At 39.3% G+C, this 18,356-nt stretch overlaps 1 protein-coding gene across 6 annotated transcripts in view; it reads right to left on the bottom strand.

Annotated features, from left to right (window-relative positions):
• Nucleotides 1-18,356, bottom strand: part of NCALD (neurocalcin delta) — a 364,376-nt gene that overhangs the window by 149,184 nt on the left and 196,836 nt on the right. For 4 of the 6 annotated variants that reach the window (XM_064476919.1, XM_031439409.2, XM_031439410.2 and 1 more), the window contains one exon: nucleotides 8,168-8,251. The exons of the other annotated variants lie outside the window; for them this stretch is intronic. The gene's annotated coding sequence lies outside the window, so the exon portion shown is untranslated. The remainder of the gene's footprint in view (nucleotides 1-8,167; nucleotides 8,252-18,356) is intronic. 6 annotated transcript variants of the gene reach the window in all.

Below are 18,356 nucleotides of genomic sequence, written 5' to 3'. Positions count from 1 at the left end.
AGGTGAATCTCAACTACACAGTTTCCCTCCCATTGAAGTGACTTTGGCAAATTAATGTCTTCATGCCTCTGTTATCTCACCCGTCATTGCAATGATTACACTGATATATGTAAAGTTCTTACAACAGTGCCTCCTTCTGGCACCTTCTGGGTCTGGGGCAGAGTTATGAAAGTATTCACAAGAGTCTTGAAACACCTCCTCAATTAAAACACAAGTTGTAAAGGAGGAAAAGCTGACTCCAGTGAACCCATAGGATCTGTATTCACTGCTTTTATATTTCAGAGGAAGAAGCTAGAAATTGCCGAAATTCAAATTCCTATAACATCAAACTGTTACTAATTATGGTTCTGGTCATATGCCATATGTTTCCCAGAAAGAACAAATGTTCCATAGAAAAGTAAGTGGCTAACAAGGGTGGGAAAAACATATAATAAATGTTCTTGTTTTTCTTGGCTGTTTAATATAATGAAATATTCAATGAAAAATATGAACATTCAACTGCAACTACTTCTTACCACTTCAGAAAGACACTCTTGAACTTCTGAAAGTTAGAAATCTATGTTCCAATAGCATTATCAAGTAATTTATTCTAAATTTCTTACATTTAAAATTTTGAACAATGTTACTCATATCCCAGGTGTTTTTCCCAGTAGAAATTTAGCTAGTTAGTAGAAAGTTAAACATCTAACTCCATGTAAGTCTCATTTTCAAAAAATACGATGTTAGACTGCTTAAGAGTTTCAGCGTATCCCCTTGAGCTGCATAAAAGAAAGCCATTTTGGTTTAAAATACAGTTTTGTTTCTGTGGGGTTTCCTATTAGGAGTACATTTCTCCCAGACAACTTCTCAATATTGCTATTTAACATGCTAAATTTTTAGATTTCTTCTAAGCTCCCTTTATTTTACTTAAATAAAGTTAATTACAGTGAGTTTTTGCAACTATCTAGGGAAAGAAAATCAAATTATAGATCAAATGATCATTTATTTAATTAACTTTTTTTTTGTTGAGTTATGGTCAGTTTACAATGTTGTGTCAATTTCCATTGTAGGGCACAATTTTTCAGTTATACATGAACATACATATATTCCTTGTCACATTCTTTTTTGCTGTGAGCTACCACAAGATCTTGTATGTATTTCCCTGTGCTATACAGTATAATCTCGTTTACCTATTCTACATACACCTGTCAGTGTCTACAAATTTTGAACTCCCAGTCTGTCCCTTTCCACCCCCTGCCTCCTTGGCAACAATAAATTTGTGTTCTATGTCTATGAGTCTGTTTCTGTTTTGTATTTATGTTCTTTTTTTTTTTTTTTAAGATTCCACATATGAGCAGTCTCATATGGTATTTTTCTTTCTCTTTCTGGCTTACTTCACTTAGAATGACATTTTCCAGGGACATCCATGTTGCTGCAAATGGCATTATGTTGTTGTTTTTCAAGGCTGAATAGTATTCCATTGTATAAATATACCACATCTTCTTTACCCAGTCATCTGTCGATGGACATTTAGGCTGTTTCCATGTCTTGGCTATTGTAAATAGTGCTGCTATGAACATTGGGGTGCAGGTGTCATCCTGAAGTAGGGTTCACTCTGCATCTTCATTTATAAAGGCTATACCAGGACTAGCAGGCTGAGTGTATGTTTTATTTCAGCAGATTTTATACTAAAGAGCATTATTTATACTAAAGAGAGAATATTTTTAAAATAAATCAGTCTGATATTCTCATTCATTCCTATTTTCAGTCTGATATTTCTCATACAGGTTAGGCACGATAATCCTATAGGTGCTAAAAAGTGATCAAGATTTGATCCAAGATATCTTGGTGCTGTTAGGTGCTGTTATCTGTAGTAGGATACTTCTGCGTTGAATACATGTGCTTACTATGTGACAAGCAATGCCAAGTGCTAGAAGTATGATGAAAAAAGCAGACCTAGCTCCTGTCCTCATGGAGTCTAGGGCAGTGCTTGTTAAAGTGTGGTCTGTGGACCAGTGTCCCCTCATGAACTATTTCTTACCAGACAACAACAGGACAGGTACAGAGATTGCAAGTAACTGCTAGACACTTTTAGAGCATTGGACATAGCTGCAATATCCAAATGTGTGATCAAGTGGACTCGGTTCACTGAATGGGGTCTAGACCACTTTGGATGTGTGAATTTCACAGTGTGAGATCTAAGTACTCGTTATGGACAGGACACATATTGGCCCTAATGAATTGGAAATAGTAATAAAAAAAAAATCTAGTCCTTCCCATAGATAGTTTGAAAAGTACTAGTGTAGCGCTTTCCAAACATTATAGGAGAGAAGGAGAGAGAGAGCGAGAAAGAGAGAGATTAATTCCAACTGAGAAAATTTGGGGAAATTTCAGGGAAAAAAAATGATTCTTAAGCATGGATTGGAATCTGAGGGGCAGAGATCACAGAGCTATGGGGCAGAGAGAAGAGCTATGAAGGCAGAAAAGTGCAAGGATGCCCCAGGCCACCTAGTTCATTGCAGCTGGAGTGTGCTATGGGGACAGGGGCAAATGGAGGTAAAGGTGATAAATCTGAAAAGATGGGTTGCAGCCCAGTTAGTCCAAGGCTTTGAGTGCCATGAAAAAGAATTAGAACATTATTCTTGAGACGACTGGAAGTTCTTAAATATTCCCGAACATAATAGTGACATGAAAGAGAGCTCTATTTTATAATGTAATATTGGTCCATTTGAACTACATGCAACACTTTGAGGCAGGAGGCCTTTAAGCAAAGTAAGTAACAGTAAAAAGGAATTTTAAATATAGTTCTCTTAATGGTATCATATACTAGTCATATGTCTAAGCAAATTTATGCCATCTTAAGCCTCCCGAGGCACCACAGCAGAGTAAAATACCGCTTTAGAAGATTTAATCGTGTACGATTAAAATGACTTTGAAATGCCATTTCTTAGCTTAACAGTGACAGAAAGAACACACATTCTTCCCTTTTTCAGAAACTTAGAGTAAACCACGGAAACATTAAACCACTACACTTTCTAATAACTTATGCTAAATGTCAAGTACCATCACCAAAGGATACCGAGTGGCACTTTTCTCTCTCTGCTGTTCTCAGCTTCCTCTACAACCAGAAATGAACTCGCTGAATGTGCCTCCTTTAAGTTTCTATATGTCACCAAAAGGCTATTAGTTATTGCAGCTGACTGAGTTGGAGTCCTTTGTGGCATGAAGATTCCCATAAATGTATCTTTAAACAAACAGTTGAGCGGCTAAGTAAGTTTTAAACTTTGAGGATAAAATCTTGTAAGGTTTTAACCAATAAAATAAGGCCCTCAAAGTGCAAACCATCCCTGCCCCCCGGGCCCCAAAACATATTACCATGTCAGAATTTCACACATTTGGCTGAATAAAAATCTAATTATTTAGACTTCGGGTTTCATAATAGCATTTTTAATTGTGATGTAAGAACTATAGAATTATAAAGATACCATCCTGTTAAACTAAAAGCTATGCATTTAGAATTGGACATGTTTGCAATACAACTATAATACAAAGCTAACACAGCACTGAGCCCTGATTATGATATACTAAAGAAGTCGTTCTCAACTGAGAGCGCTTTTACCTGCCCCAGAGCACATGTGACAATGTCTAGAGAGGACTGTCATGACGGGGGAGATATGGCTGGCATCAGGACACTACCAAATATGCTACACTTCATAGGACAGCCCTTCACAACAGAATTATCTGGTCCAAAACATTAACAGAGCTGCAGTTAAGAACTCTTGTACTAAAGGATCACACTAACAACATTTCTATTATTCCTCTTGGATTATATGGAAATAATCGCTTTGATTCATACAACTTGGAAATTAGAAACAAGGATGTTCCTGAAGATTAAAACAGATAATTATTATGCCTCCCTTTGATACAATGAACTACTTTCTGATTTTTGCAAGCAGGACCTGAAGGTGACCCTCACAAGTGCTCTGGTTTAATTCCGTCAACGGTAATACTTTATAGGTAGATATGCAGACACTGCCATCAGGAAATCTTCAAGCAGAAAAGACAGGCATGACTGAAAATTCAAACAAGGGTCCAGATAAGTATTACTTTCTGAATTGTAAGTCACTGATGCTTTTAAGATGCACCATCAATTAAATGACAGCTTTGGGGAATGTGGCAAAGAAATATCTCTCCTTAAATGTACACATTGATTGTAAGATGCGAACCTTTTATAGAGATAGCAAATGTGCAAAATCTATACAGTATTTTAAGTGTATCATAAGACATACTAAGCTCTTTTTATCAAAAGAAATAGACTCTGGAATATTCTCCCTCTTGGATCCTTTTCCATCAGCGTTAGCCTCTGTTGTTTTCACTTGAGTCTTTTTGTTGCTCCCCTCCTCCTGCCCCCACCATTCCAAGAAGAGATGGTAAGGACCTGGAGGGTAGGTGCGGGGGCAGTGGAATCAATTTTCTCCTCGGAAACAAGAACAAATAAAAATCTCACAACTTCCCTCCCTTATTTCTTCTCTTGGAATTTATCCAAAGTCTTTGTGAACTGAGTACTGTGAAGAACACGTGCTGAGCATGGTCCTAGCTCTGGTAGAAGATGTAACTTTATTTAACTAAACAGAGGAATAACCACACTTAAATGCAATACAATAAATATTTGAAATGATTTAAAAAATTCCATTTAAGACCACTCACATCATTTATTCACAAACAAAAAGTTACTATAAAATCTGCATATTTGTTTACTGGCATATTATCTGCTTGGTCCACTAGAATTTAAGATCCATGTGAACGGGGATTTTGTCTTTTATTTACTGGCTGAATGAGTGAATGAATGAATAATAAATACCTTCTCCAAAACAGCAGAGTAATTATACAATTGCAAACTCCTTTTAGGAGACAATAGGACTCACTCCATGTTATAAACTACCCATGTTCGTTCACGTATTCATTCGTTCATTCATTCATTCACTTATTGTCTACTAAGTCTTTCATGATCTGCCCCGCCACCTTTCTAGCTTTCCCCCACATCGTGCCCCACTTGCTCTCCAGCAACACTGGCCTTGGTTCAGTTCCCAGTAAGCTCCATGCTCTCTTCTACCTCAGGGTTTCTGCCCAGGACACTCTCCTCCCCATTCCCAACCTCTTCAGATTTCTTCAGGGAAGTCTTCCCTGATCACCACTTACACTAGACGTAGTACCTGTATTTTATAGTCTTGGTTTCCTATGTTTCTTTCCCCACCTACCCCCATCATAGTAATGATCACATTTGTAAAATATATTTGTGTAACTACTTGATTAATATTTCCCCCCAACCTCGCATCACTCAACTGTAGGCAGAAATCATGCCTGCCTTGTTCCCCACAAATATCCCCACCATTTAACACACTCAGTAAATATTTATTGAATGAATAAATGAATTAGGCTTCTAGTAACATGATCTGTTATCAAATATGTAAGTCCATGTTATACTACATCATTCTCTACTAGGGCTCCGGTTAGTAGCTGCTTTATCAATACTTTTTGGTTAACTGGAATTATCATTTATCTACTACAAACTACATTCTCTTAAGTCTACATGACACTAAAGGAACTTGTTGCAAAATTGCTGGGAAGTCAATTACTCTCTTTCTATTCTTTTTTCTACATACTAATAAAAAGCAGTTTGGGTTTTTTTTTTTTCTTTGAACTTATTAGCTGTTATGGCATTAAGAACGTGACTGAATGGAAAATAGTTGTCAGTGAATCAATTATTTGGATGATCAGTATTTGTCTCTATTTGAAAACATCTGAAAAACAAATCTGGAAGGGCACCCTAATTATCCCCTAGATATTTGGTGTCTTGTGCTCTCAGCCTCTGAAATAATCTCTCCCCATTACTGCTCCTGAACAAAAGCTATGCTGTTGACAAAGGAGGTTTTTTAACAGAAGAGGATTTCTGAGACATTGAAAATATAGAGAGCTCCAAGGCTAAGAAGATTAAAATAGCATTTTTTTTAAGAGGAGGAGGAAAGAGATCTTTAGTGCAGAAAACTGTAGAAAAATATAATTCCATGTAACAGCATGTAACTGAGAAGCTAGTCACACAGGAAGCCTTGGGGAAGAGTATGGATTTCTTGGGGATCCAGACAAAATAATTCTAGCCTAAGGGGCTAAAGAGAGATACCCAGACAACAGGAAGTCAGAAATAATCGTAAACCTAGAGTCCATTCACACACTTCACTTTAAAATGGTTTCCTTACATGTACCTTTCCTATCTATTGTTGTCAGGAACTCTGTCACTAGGCAATTTTTACAAGAGAGTCTGGAATTCTTGAACAAAATTCCAGAAAGCCCAGGAAACTGGGGCAGTGTTTGCTAACTTCGGCCATTCTTTTGGAAAGCCCTGGTTAGACAGCTTAGTCTCTGTGACAGGGTCATCTCACCCCTGCCCTTGCCCACTCCTCTCTCAAGCCAACAGTAGTTGAGCAGGAAGTGGCTTCTTCACGCCTCAAGAGCTTTTCAGTCAATTTTTTATCCAAATTATCCTCCTTTGGGTGTGGCAGATGCTCAAATCTGCAGCATGAATTCCTGTAGCCCCTCCTTGCTCCGCATGAACCAGAGATGAAGTAGAGTGTGTCTGGGGCTCACTCAAGAAGGGAACCTGCAGTGAGGAATCACCTGTCCCTGAGATCACAGACACAGAAGAGAGACCTGGATGCCTGAGGAGGGGCAGAAACGGCCGGAAACCAATGGCAAACACATTGATTCCCTATATCTTCCTGTCAAGGGAAAGGGTTCTTATGCTGGATCATACTCATGCTTTACTGTCTTTAGGGCAAAAATGCACATTTTTCTATTATTCTTTAGTTTGATATCAGAAAGATCCAAGGAACGAAGCCAATGGCTACTATCATGTTTAGGGTTGTGATATCCATTAAGTACTTCAGTCAGAGTATCAGAAGAAGAAAGATCCTCTTAAGTTTGCCTGATCACTAACCAACTTAAATGCACAATTCTTTCTTGGCCTCCAGGAGAAATGCATTGGGACTGAGGCTTAGTTCTCAATGTCATGAGGAAAAAACCAACAACAACAATATATTTTGGTTAGCTTGACTTCAAATACGTTCTCTACTGTCCTATATAGATCTTATCAAAAGGACTAGCCTACCCAGTTTGGAATAAAGGCTCTTCACTTTCACTTTCTTGTTACATCCTGTTGAGCCATGTTTCTCATCTAATAATCAAGCCACAGAGACTTAATGGGGATGAAGGTAGTGGGATGAAGAAAAGCTAAGTACATTTAAGTTTTATTTTATATAATTTCTCTTCCCTCCAATATCAGCAAAATACAAACTAAGGTTTTGTTTTTGCCCAAATTTATTTTAATATTTTATCCAGTTGTCCTTATACAAAACTATCTGACCAAGTAAATATTAGACTAATATTCATGCCTTGTTTACAAACAGCCACAAAAAGTATTACCAGGGCTAAAGCCGTATTACCTTGCCTACAAATCTTGGCTGGCTCTCATCTGAGGCCATTAACATATTTTGAAAAATTTCCAAGACATTCATAAATCAGTAGATTTCCCTTCCTGAAAAGCCAATTTCCTAAACATTCAATAAGACGGCTTTTGAAACCCACATCAACAAATTAGGAAAGTACTAATGTCCCTACCTTAAGAGCAAATTCACTATTGCAGGTGCTGCTGTCCTGACTATACTATAGTAGAATTTCAAAAGAACCTTTTCTGAATTACAAAACATTCCATCTGCTTGCTGCACAATATCCTCTTCAATTTTCCATACCAAATGAGTAGATTTGGGAAGTAAGGAGGGGCACATAATTACTGCCCTTTTTTCTAGGAAGCAAGTCAGGTTTTTACTTCATTATCACTTCTATATGGTTTTTTTTTTTTTTTGAGTAAATTTCTTTAGGTTTCTATTTAATCAGAAGAGAACAGAATTTTTTAAAAAATTAGACTGGGTGCATAGTTTTCGGTCAAACACAAATTCATCTAGAGTTGAAAATGGAAATGTATACTCATAGCAAAGCTTTCATGCAGGTACAAACCAGCATTTTCTATATGAAACACTAAACACACAACAACCTAGGATGCAACATCTCTGCATTCTGAACCATAATTTACACAATTTAAAACCAAGGCACATGAGAGGTTAAAAAAGTAACTCACGCTATGCAGTGGTGCAGCGCCTGGGACCCGAGAGCCTCCGCAGCTATCCCGGCAGATCTCACCAGCAGCTGTGTGGCCCTGCGACTGAGAGCACTCATAATTAATGAATAATTTACTTGAACATTTGACAGCTCAGTAAGTGGTTTATGCAAGGCTGTTACTTTTATTTCTTCTGTAGCTGCCTTTGCAAACAGGAAACAGGAAACACACCTACAAGAACACTGACATATCTCAGCCTAATTGGTCTTTAGCTCAAAGTACTCAGGGCTGAGTCTTGTACCACAGGGTTGTAATAAGTTCAGTCCCTAAAGAGCAAGACTCAGGTCCTAGCATTACACATTCTAAAATCCTTTAGACAGAAGTTATGCAGGCAATTTTTACAGGGAAAAACAAGCATTCTTAAGAATATTCACTAAGAATATCAATATTCTTAATAATAATAATATTCTATTATTAAGAATGCTTATTTTTCTATAAAGGACTATAAACTTCAGAATATATATAAATATATAATATATTAAGATATTGTTTAAAATATATACATTATTTAAATAATAAATAATGTATTAAAATAATACATACAATTTTTTCCTGGAATATACATAGAAACTATCATTCAGGAATCTTTTGGCTACAAATAATGGAAAACCCAACTCAAACTCACTTATACAAATAAATAACAAAACAAGGAAATATTTTGGTTCATTGAGCTGGGGGAAAAACGCTGGACGTAGGGTTGGTTTGGGGGAAACAGAGGTTCACTATGTATATCATTTGATTCTTTGCAGTTCTCTGAGCATGCATATTCTCTGTAGATTGACTTCACCTTCTGGCTGCCTCTCCTTATGGTGCAAAAAAAATCTTCAGCAGGTCAAGACCACAAGAGGATAGTGTTAGCATGCTGGCCGTCCCAAGTTCTGAAGTCACTCTGATTACCCATCACTGAATCAGTCACTAGACTTTGCTGAATGGCTTTAAACTAATCAAGGCTTATCCTTAGAAGTGAGGGGATCATTCCAAAGAAAAATCATATGGAAAGACATTCCACCTACTAAGAGGGAGGGAAAAGGAATACTGGAGGAAATTAACAGATGTCCACCACAACAATGTTCGATAATAACATGGATCTGAAGATTGGTATTTAAGGCTGTGTACTGATGAAAACCCTGGATCTTGGCTTATCTGAAGATGTCTGAAAGAGAATGAGCTAAGGTTCAAGTGATATTGATTACCCAAGTCTTCGCATTTAGTAAGACTTGCTATTAACATTCGATTTGCTCTCTGAGAAAACAGTTCATAATATTTCCACTTTGTTTATGAAATGCCTTTTATCGTGTATGAAGTGATCTTGCATGTGACCTTCCATTTTGTCATCCAGACAACCCTGCCATGGGGGTAGGCATTCCCACCAGAAGCTTAGAGAGTGGAGCAGACACTGCTGGGAACCTGTCCGACACCCACTCTGCCCTTTGTCCTAACTGCACTTTGATTCTGTTCAGGGCAGCAATTTGCCCAGTTTAAACTGCAGCTAAGGATGGGCAGTAGAGCAGTTTGGGCCCTGGGGGTGTGAGCTGGAGGCCCCAGGCGGAGCTGGTAGAAGAGCTCCTGTAAAGGGCTCTGGGATTTGGTTTTTGCTCTTTGCCCTTCTTCCTCCTAGGCCTGAAGCTAATAAAATGCCAGATGCAGAGCCATATTTTGTAGTCACTGAGTGACAGCATGAGGACAAAGGCCACATACTGTGAAGACTAAATAGGAAGGAGGAGCCCCTACACTGGGCCTAGTTTGCCTCCTCCTGGGCTGTTAGATGAGAAGAAAAATCTGGCTAAGCCACTTTAGGAGGTTCTTGTTACATGCGGCCGAGCACACTCCTGATACAAAGAGGTTTCACAAGCAGGTAATGGCAAACCAAGGCTTAAAGCCAGGTCTCCTGACTCCCCGTCCAGCAATGCTTCCAGTAAACTGTGTTGCCTCACAAAACCGGAACCCACACTCAGAATACTATACAAACAGGCATTAAAATGTATGCTTTCTTTCTCAACAAATAGCTCATTTAAAGGATCTGAGCCATAGTTAAAATGCTGAGAGGGGATTCTCTCACCATTCCTCTGTTTTTGGTTTCTTTAGCTTTTTAACACATAATACTCAAGCACTTGAAAAATTGCTAAAGCAAAGATGCCTTGGCTACAGCGAAAGACACTTAGGTCAAGTGACCAAAATTTCCTTCAAAGATGCCTAGGGGAGAATTGGCCATCTTCCCAAATCGTGCCATGGATGAGTTTACTACCTAGATTTTCTCATTCATTTAGTTTTTAAAAGACAACAGAGGACTTCTGGTGTCTGGCTCCGCATGTAAGGAGCCTGGAAGTCATCACTCTGTCCTAAGAACAAGTACACATCAACAACTCTTCTTGGATTCGGAAACCACTGCCCCCAAAATTGGAGAGACCAACAGGGGAATACAGGATGTCTCGGCTTCCCTGAGCAGAGCCTTGCCAGTGTAACCGTCACAGGAAGCAGGGCTAGGATAGGGAAACCTGAACTGTAACTGAAGATTGCTGGAGTCTCTGCGGGGACAACTCTGAGAGTTAATACTCCAGGGGGATGCAGTCATGGGGGCCCTCACAACACTGTGAGCTTTACTTCCACAAGCCCTACCAGATTCTCACAGTAAATATTACAGAAAAATCCCCTCAGGCTTCAGGAAGGGGAAGAGGAAAAAGCCATTTTGAAGTAAGTCTGAGCACTCTGTAACAAAGCCTGCCCTCAGGTGATACTAGTTAACCAGAGCCTAACTGACCTGAGGAAAGGAGACATTCAACTCCAGGCTCCTCTGCCTTCCACTGTGGGAGGAGGGGAATACTCGACCGCAGCCCACCTAGCCATCCTGTCCCACTTAAGTGGGGAGAAAAAAACTAACAAATACTTGTGAAGTCCACAGTCCTGAGACACAGGCTCACTAAAGACTAAGGCCTAATCATGGGATGCAGACAATGCTTCCTGTCCCTGAAAACTCCCACCACAACTCTGAAGATCTATTTATAGCAGTTCCTTTTACCTGGTACATCATGTCTGGCTATGAAGAAAAAAATTACAAGGCACACCGAGAGAAAGAAAAAACCCACACAATTTTTAGAGACAGAGCATTAGAACCAGCATGGCAGGGAAGTTGGAATTAAAAGATAACAGAGCGCTCACAAAGGCTGGAATAATTTACTGAGCCAAAGTTAAGAAGGAGCCATACCCAAAGGTCAATTCCAGAGGGATTAAGGACTTAGCTGTGAAAAGTGAAGTGTTAAAACTTGTAGAAGAAAATACAGGAGAACATCTTTCTGACCTCCAAATGGGAAAAGAGTTCTAAAGGCACAAAACTGCGAATCACAAAAGGAAAGGTCGATACATTTGCCTACTCTACTATTAAGTTCTTCTGTTTATCAAAAGTTACAGTAAAGAAAGTGAAAGATATGCCAGTATCTGAGACACGTTTGCCACAGGTGAAACAACAAAAGACCAGTATTCAGATTATACAAAGAAATGTTACAAATCAGTAAGAAAAAGACAACACAATAGAAAAATGAGCAATAGATCTGACACATTATCCCAGAGGAGAAAAATATGAATGGTGAATGAACATATGAAAAGATGAGCAACCTGATTTGTAATCAGGAAAATGCAAATTAAACTGATGGTGGGAGTATAAGTTGATAAGCACTTGGGTACAATTTTACCTTATCTTATGGAACGAAATGTTCACATACCCTTCAGTTGAGCAAATTCACTCCTACCTATATTCGCTAGAGTAACTCCTGTGTAAATTTGCACTGGGAGACATGCACAAAGTGTTTATAATAGCTTTATTCAAAACAGCAAAAAGCTATACTGCTTATCTTGTATCACTATAACCTAGCTGAACTCACTTATTGGTTCTAGGAGGCTTTTGTTTGTTTGCTTTTGGTAGGTTCCACTGGATTTTTCTAGTAGATCATCATGTCATTTGTAAATAAGAGCAATTTCCTCTTCATTCCTGAAGGATATTTTCACTGGGTATAGAATTCTGAGTTGATGGGTCTTTTCTTCCAGCATTTGAAAAATATTCTGCCACTTCCGTTTGGCCTCTATTCTTTCTGATGATAAATCCACTGTCATTCTTTTTTTTTTTTTTAACATTTTTTATTGATTTATAATCATTTTACAATGTTATGTCAAATTCCAGTGTAGAACACAATTTTTCAATTATACATGAACATATATATATATTCATTGTCACATTCCTTTCTCTGTGAGCTACCATAAGATCTTGTGTATATTTCCCTGTGCTATACAGTATAATCTTGTTTATCTATTCTACAATTTTGAAATCCCAGTCTATCTCTTCCCACCCCCCACCCCCTTGGCAACCACAAGTCTGTATTCTATGTTTAAGAGTCTATTTCTGTTTTGTATTTATGCTTTTTTTTTTTTTTAAGATTCCACATATGAGTGATCTCATATGGTATTTTTCTTTCTCTTTCTGGCTTACTTCACTTAGAATGACATTCTCCAGGAGCATCCATGTTGCTGCAAATGGCATTATGTTGCTGGTTTTTGTGACTGAGTAGTATTCCATTGTATAAATATACCACCTCTTCTTTATCCAGTCATCTGTTGATGGACATTTAAGCTGTTTCCATGTCTTGGCTATTGAAAATAATGCTGCTATGAACATTGGGGTGCAGGTGTCATCCTGAAGCAGGGTTCCTTCTGGATATAAGCCCAGGAGTGGGATTCCTGGGTCATATGGTAAGTCTATTCCTAGTCTTTTGAGGAATCACCATACTGTTTTCCACAGTGGCTGCACCAAACTGCATTCCCACCAGCAATCCACTGTCATTCTAATTGTTTTCTCCTTATAGATAAGGTTTCATTTCTCTCTTGCTGTTTTCAAATTTTTTTCCCTTGACTTTATTTTTCAGAAGTCTGAATGTGATGTGTCTTAGTGTTGACTTCTTTGGGTTAATCTTGCTGGGATTTCACTCAGCTTCTTGACACTGTAGGTCTATGTCTTTGGCCAAATTTGGAAAACTTTCAGCCATTGTTTCTTTGAATACTTTCTGGCCTTGTCCTCCTTCTTTTCTTCCAGGATGCTGAAGGTATATTTGCCAAACAATTTCTATATCCCCATAGGTCCCTGAGGCCCTACATTTTTTTTTGCAGTATATTTTCTGTTTTTTTAATTAATAATTTCTGTTATCTTTATCTGTAAGTTCACTGATTCTTTTCTCTGTCCCCTCCATTCTACTGTTGAGACTATTCATTAAATTTTTCACTTTGTTTCTGTTATTTTTCAGTTTCTAGGAAACTGAAAGATGATAAAATTTTTATTTATTTTATTTTATTTTTTACTGAAGTATAGTTGATTTACAATGTTGTGAAGTTTTTTTTAAAAAGAACATAAAAAGCAAGCTAAAACATTTTTTTTTAATTGCAAAAGGAAATAGCTCTTTCCTGCTTCCTGAGAAATGTATACCTTGACAAGCAGGGCTCTGTGGACTGATGTGGCTCACATTTAGAATGCTCTTGCTTCCATTCAACAGTCCTCTGTAGAACGTGTTCTGAGAGTTTTTCTCCAGAGCAATGGTTACTTCGGGCATGACTGACTGCCTCCAGGAGACAGGACAGGTAGATGAGATGGGAACAGGCAGTATTTCAGCATTAAGCCATTACTTACTATGGTGCTTCTGGCCTTTTCAGCCCCACCCCACCTCATGTTACTTCAGCCCTTCAGCTCCCTCAGATCCCAGACTCTTTGCATGAATTTTTATAGTTTTTTCCCCTCTGGTACAATTTTCCTCTGGCATTCTGCTTGTTTATTAGTCTCTTGCCCCTTTTTGCCTGCACTGTGACATTTCACGCATGTGCGGGCTCCCTGACCCAGCTCCCTGACTGGGGCCCTTGACCTAGCTAAACACCACCTACACATTTTAATGGGTTTGCTTTTATCAACACTTGTGTTGCTCTCCAAAGCTAATGGAATACAGATATTTCTTTCTTCTCTTCAAGGTGGGGTTGGGGGAGACTGATTTTAAAGTCCATAGTCTCCTCTCTCTACGAGATGTTTCTCTGAGGTCACCAGCTGCTTCTGATATGTGCTCCTTTCATCCTAAGCCCCACAACTAGAGGCAGGAAGATAAATGGGTGGGAGGACAAATTAACACTGAAAAGCTTGATAAATACTAACAACAAATACTAAAAATAACTAGGCAGAAGTAGTCTACTTTTAGGAATTTCATTTGTGCCTTTGTGTTGGGGGTGAGGAGGAGAGAGGGAGAGAGGGCTGCGGAGAAAGGGCTGAAAATGTTAATGTTCTCTGGAGGTGGAGGCACTAAGAGCTTCCCCAGGCAGACAGCACCACCCAATCCCCTCCCTGAAAAAGCTCTTTCTCTTTCTCAGCTTTCTCAGGCTTCTGCAGCTCTGCAAATGACTCCCTCCCTGTGCTGCAAACAGCATCCCTGCTTTTGCCAGCAGAGAGGAAAAGCAACTAAGAGACTGCAGGCTGCTTTGCTCTGCAACCCCATCCTCTCCTATTTGCAGAATATCCTGGCTGTTTTCTGACCTCTGTTCTTGGAGATCAGATGTTGGTTGGGATCGGTGTGTGTTGCCTGCATGTCGTGAATCCCTGGTATGCTGGGTGTGACATGGCAAATTAACCCCGCGTGACACAATCTGCATGGGGAAACAGGACATCACAGACTAGAATTTCACATGTTCCCCAAAAAGATTTCTAGGACTGGCAGCCCTGTTGCCCACTTCCAGGATTGCGACGTGGATAGGTAACCCTGACCGTTTCATGGCCAGGATGTCCTGATTTAACAAAATGGAGGAGAACAGGCCTGTTCAGTTCTGTTTCTGTCGTTTTCCTTTCCCTAGTGAGCAATTCAATTATGTTCTGAATCGATATGAATCACTAGAGCTGAGGGAAGATACACCATGAAGGAAATAAATGGCTCCCACTTGGATGAATCATATGCACTTTTGAGCTCTTCATCATAACTGTCCTGGGCAACCAGGAAAAAGGGAGCACCTCAAGCCCAAGTCTTCCCCTCCTGCTCCCCTAATCCCTCTTCCATAACACGCACTTTCAATAGCACGGTTGGACAGTAAAAAGAAATAAAAAGTGTTCCTTCCTCTTCCCTACTCTCAGAATCTCCATATCTTTATCCATCTCCCCCTCCTTCTTTCAAGACTTGGATGCAGAAGGAGCATCCTCCATGCAAAGGTTAATCCCTCTACTTGTGCCAGATTCTCCCCTCCAGCGTCATCCCCAGTTTGCTCCAACCCTTATCCCCATCACTCCTCTTACATCTTTAGGATACAACTTCCCTCATCTCCTGCTCTGAAGCTAGAAAAAGCTTCAGCCACTCGAATCCTGCAAATTTGCCTATTTTGTTACCCTTTACCATCCCATCTCTCTCCTTTTTTTAAATCACATTTCCTAAAATAAGGGTCTACACTGATTATTTCCATCTCCCGTCCTGCATTTACTCCTTATCCCACACAACCAGACCCTACTCTGCTCTCTCCAAGGTCCCTAACAATTTCCAGGTTGCCAAATGCAATGCCCTTGACCCTTCTGCTTAGCTCTCCTGAATCCCAGTCTGCCCTATGATGCCATGATGGTACAACATCCTAGCTTTCCTGGGACCTATCTGTCCATTTCCAGGCCCTTCCACTACCTCTTCCTCTCCTGACCATCCCATAAATATGGGAAATCACTATAATCTAGAGTTGCCAGATTTGGCAACAAAAAATACAGAATGCCCAGTTAAATATGAATTTCAGATCAATAATGAATAAACTTTTTTAACATAAATATGTCCTAAATATTGCATGGGACATTCTTATACTAAAATATTATTCTCTGTTGATCTGAAATTCAATTTTAATCAAGCATCCTGTATTTTACTGACAACTCTACCATAATTGTTTCTTTAATGCTCATCTCCTCTGATTTCTTCCTTTATTGATGTTTTCTATGCCCTTGGCTTCAGTGTTTATCTTTTCTCAGATAATTCCTAAATCTTCATCTCTAGCAACAATTCCCACCCCCTCTCCCTCTCCCCCTCCCCCTCGCTCTCTCCTTCTGATGCATCTCTCTGTTCTACCTCAGATATTTTATAGCATCTTCAATTCATTATATATAAAACTGAAGTTACTCTTTTAGACCCTCAAACTTACTTCTCTTCCTGGCTTCTCTATCTCTAGTATTATCCTCCCAGCCTCCCAATCACCTTAACACCAAATCCAGGAGCCTCCCTATTTGAGTGGCTGAATCTTGGTTGATTTTACCCTCACCGGCATTCTCAGATCTTTCTTCCCATTTCCATGCGTACTGCTAACTTGAAGCCCTTGTCATTTCTGTATGACTACAAACCACACCCGGCTATCCAGGCTATTGAAATCGCCTTCGGATTAGTCCCCTTACTTTTCTTCTCAACCATCCTCCACCCCTCACAAGCTATCATTCAGTTAACAACCTAATTAAAGCACAAGTATGAATATGTCACTTTCTTAATCAAGAAAGCTTCCTACTAGTTCCTGGTTGAAGTTCAAGCTCCCTAGCCAGCATTGATGGCCATCCATGAGTTGACCTTTCTCCTCTTATCTCCCTGTGGCTTCCTCTATGCACCCCAAACACAAGGCACATAAGAACACATTGTTGGGGCCTTCCTAACTCTGTTTGCTCACACTTAGACTTAGTAGACTACTTTGAGGGTGACTCTTGGAGTTTCTGAATAAATAAATATATGCTCACTAAAGGCTTGCTGAATTTGTGAAGTCAGTTCTAAATTATCCACATTAACAGGATGAAGTAATTAAATCTAAAATCACTTATGTGATAATGCAAGTGGATGCACTTTTTCCAAAAACAAATCCATTGTTTGCCTGCTGCTAAATATAGACGATGTCAAGTTCTCATAAGCATCTCATATCCTGTGATGTCAAGTCACAGATGGACTGTGATAGGAATCCCAGGGTCAGAGACAGGCACAGACTCCACCCACTCTCACTCTCAGCTGCCTCTCTTGATTTATCTTTTTTTTTAAATTTTTTTATTGAAGTATAGTTGACTTATAATGTTTCAGGTGTACAGCAAAATGATTCAGTTATACATATAGGTATCTATTCTTTTTCAGAGTCTTTTCATTATAGCATATTACAAGATAGTGAATATAGTTCCCTGTGCTATACATACAGCATATCCCTGTTGTTTATCTATTTTATATATAGTAGTGTGAAAATTTCAAGTTTATCCCTTCCACCTTCCCCTTTTAGTAACCCTAAGTTTGTTTTCTATGTCTGTGAGTCTATTTCTGTTTTGTAAATAAGTTCACATTTGTAGCATTTTTTTTAGATTCTACATATAAGTGATATCAAATGGTATTTGTCTTTGACTAACTTCACTTAGTATGATAAACTCTAGATCATTCATTCTTTTTTTTTTTTCAGGTCATTCATTCTTGACTTACCTTTTAAACTCTGATTTCTTACCCCCCCCCCCTTCTTGCACTTGGAAAATTACAATATTCTCTGTAAATGTCCCTGAATTCTCTGTTATGTAGATCTCCAAATAACTATATATCCTAAAAATGCTGCCAACCCACATGCCGATCCAAAAATATCTGAGTGTTTTGATCATCTCAATTAGAGGTCTGCTACAGGCCAGACAGTCAATATTTTCAGCTTCACAGACCACATGGTCCCTGCTGCAACTACCCAATTCCACCATTATGTCACAAAGGAGCCTAGATGACACCAAAGAAAGTGAGCAGGCCTGTGTGCCAATTAAACCTCACCTACAAAAGCAGGCAGCAGGTGTGCAGTCATCGTCTGCCAAGCCCCAAACCTACATCAAGCTCCTAATGAGCAAATGAATTCATGTTTTCTTTCCAAACTCCGTCTTTCACTGCGGTCACTTGAATAGAAAGAACACCAGACCATGATTTGAGATGGGCATTTCTGTTTTCACAAGATTATAATTAAACCAAACTCAAGACCCCAGAGTGGGTGAGGGGAAACATGGGCCAGGGCCTGGAAGCCCTCTCTGGGTCTTCCCTCCTGCCCAGTGGACATCACCCCAGGACATGGGCAGGGCAAGGCCAACGGGGTAAGGCATGCACTCTCTTTGGGCACAGATTTTAAGGGGACACCAAAA

This window comes from Camelus dromedarius, chromosome 20 (genome assembly GCF_036321535.1).
Source record: "Camelus dromedarius isolate mCamDro1 chromosome 20, mCamDro1.pat, whole genome shotgun sequence".
In the NCBI taxonomy this organism is placed as follows: domain Eukaryota; kingdom Metazoa; phylum Chordata; class Mammalia; order Artiodactyla; family Camelidae; genus Camelus; species Camelus dromedarius.
The sequence above is the reverse complement of the archived record's forward strand: the minus strand, read 5'-3'. Positions and strand labels throughout refer to the sequence as shown.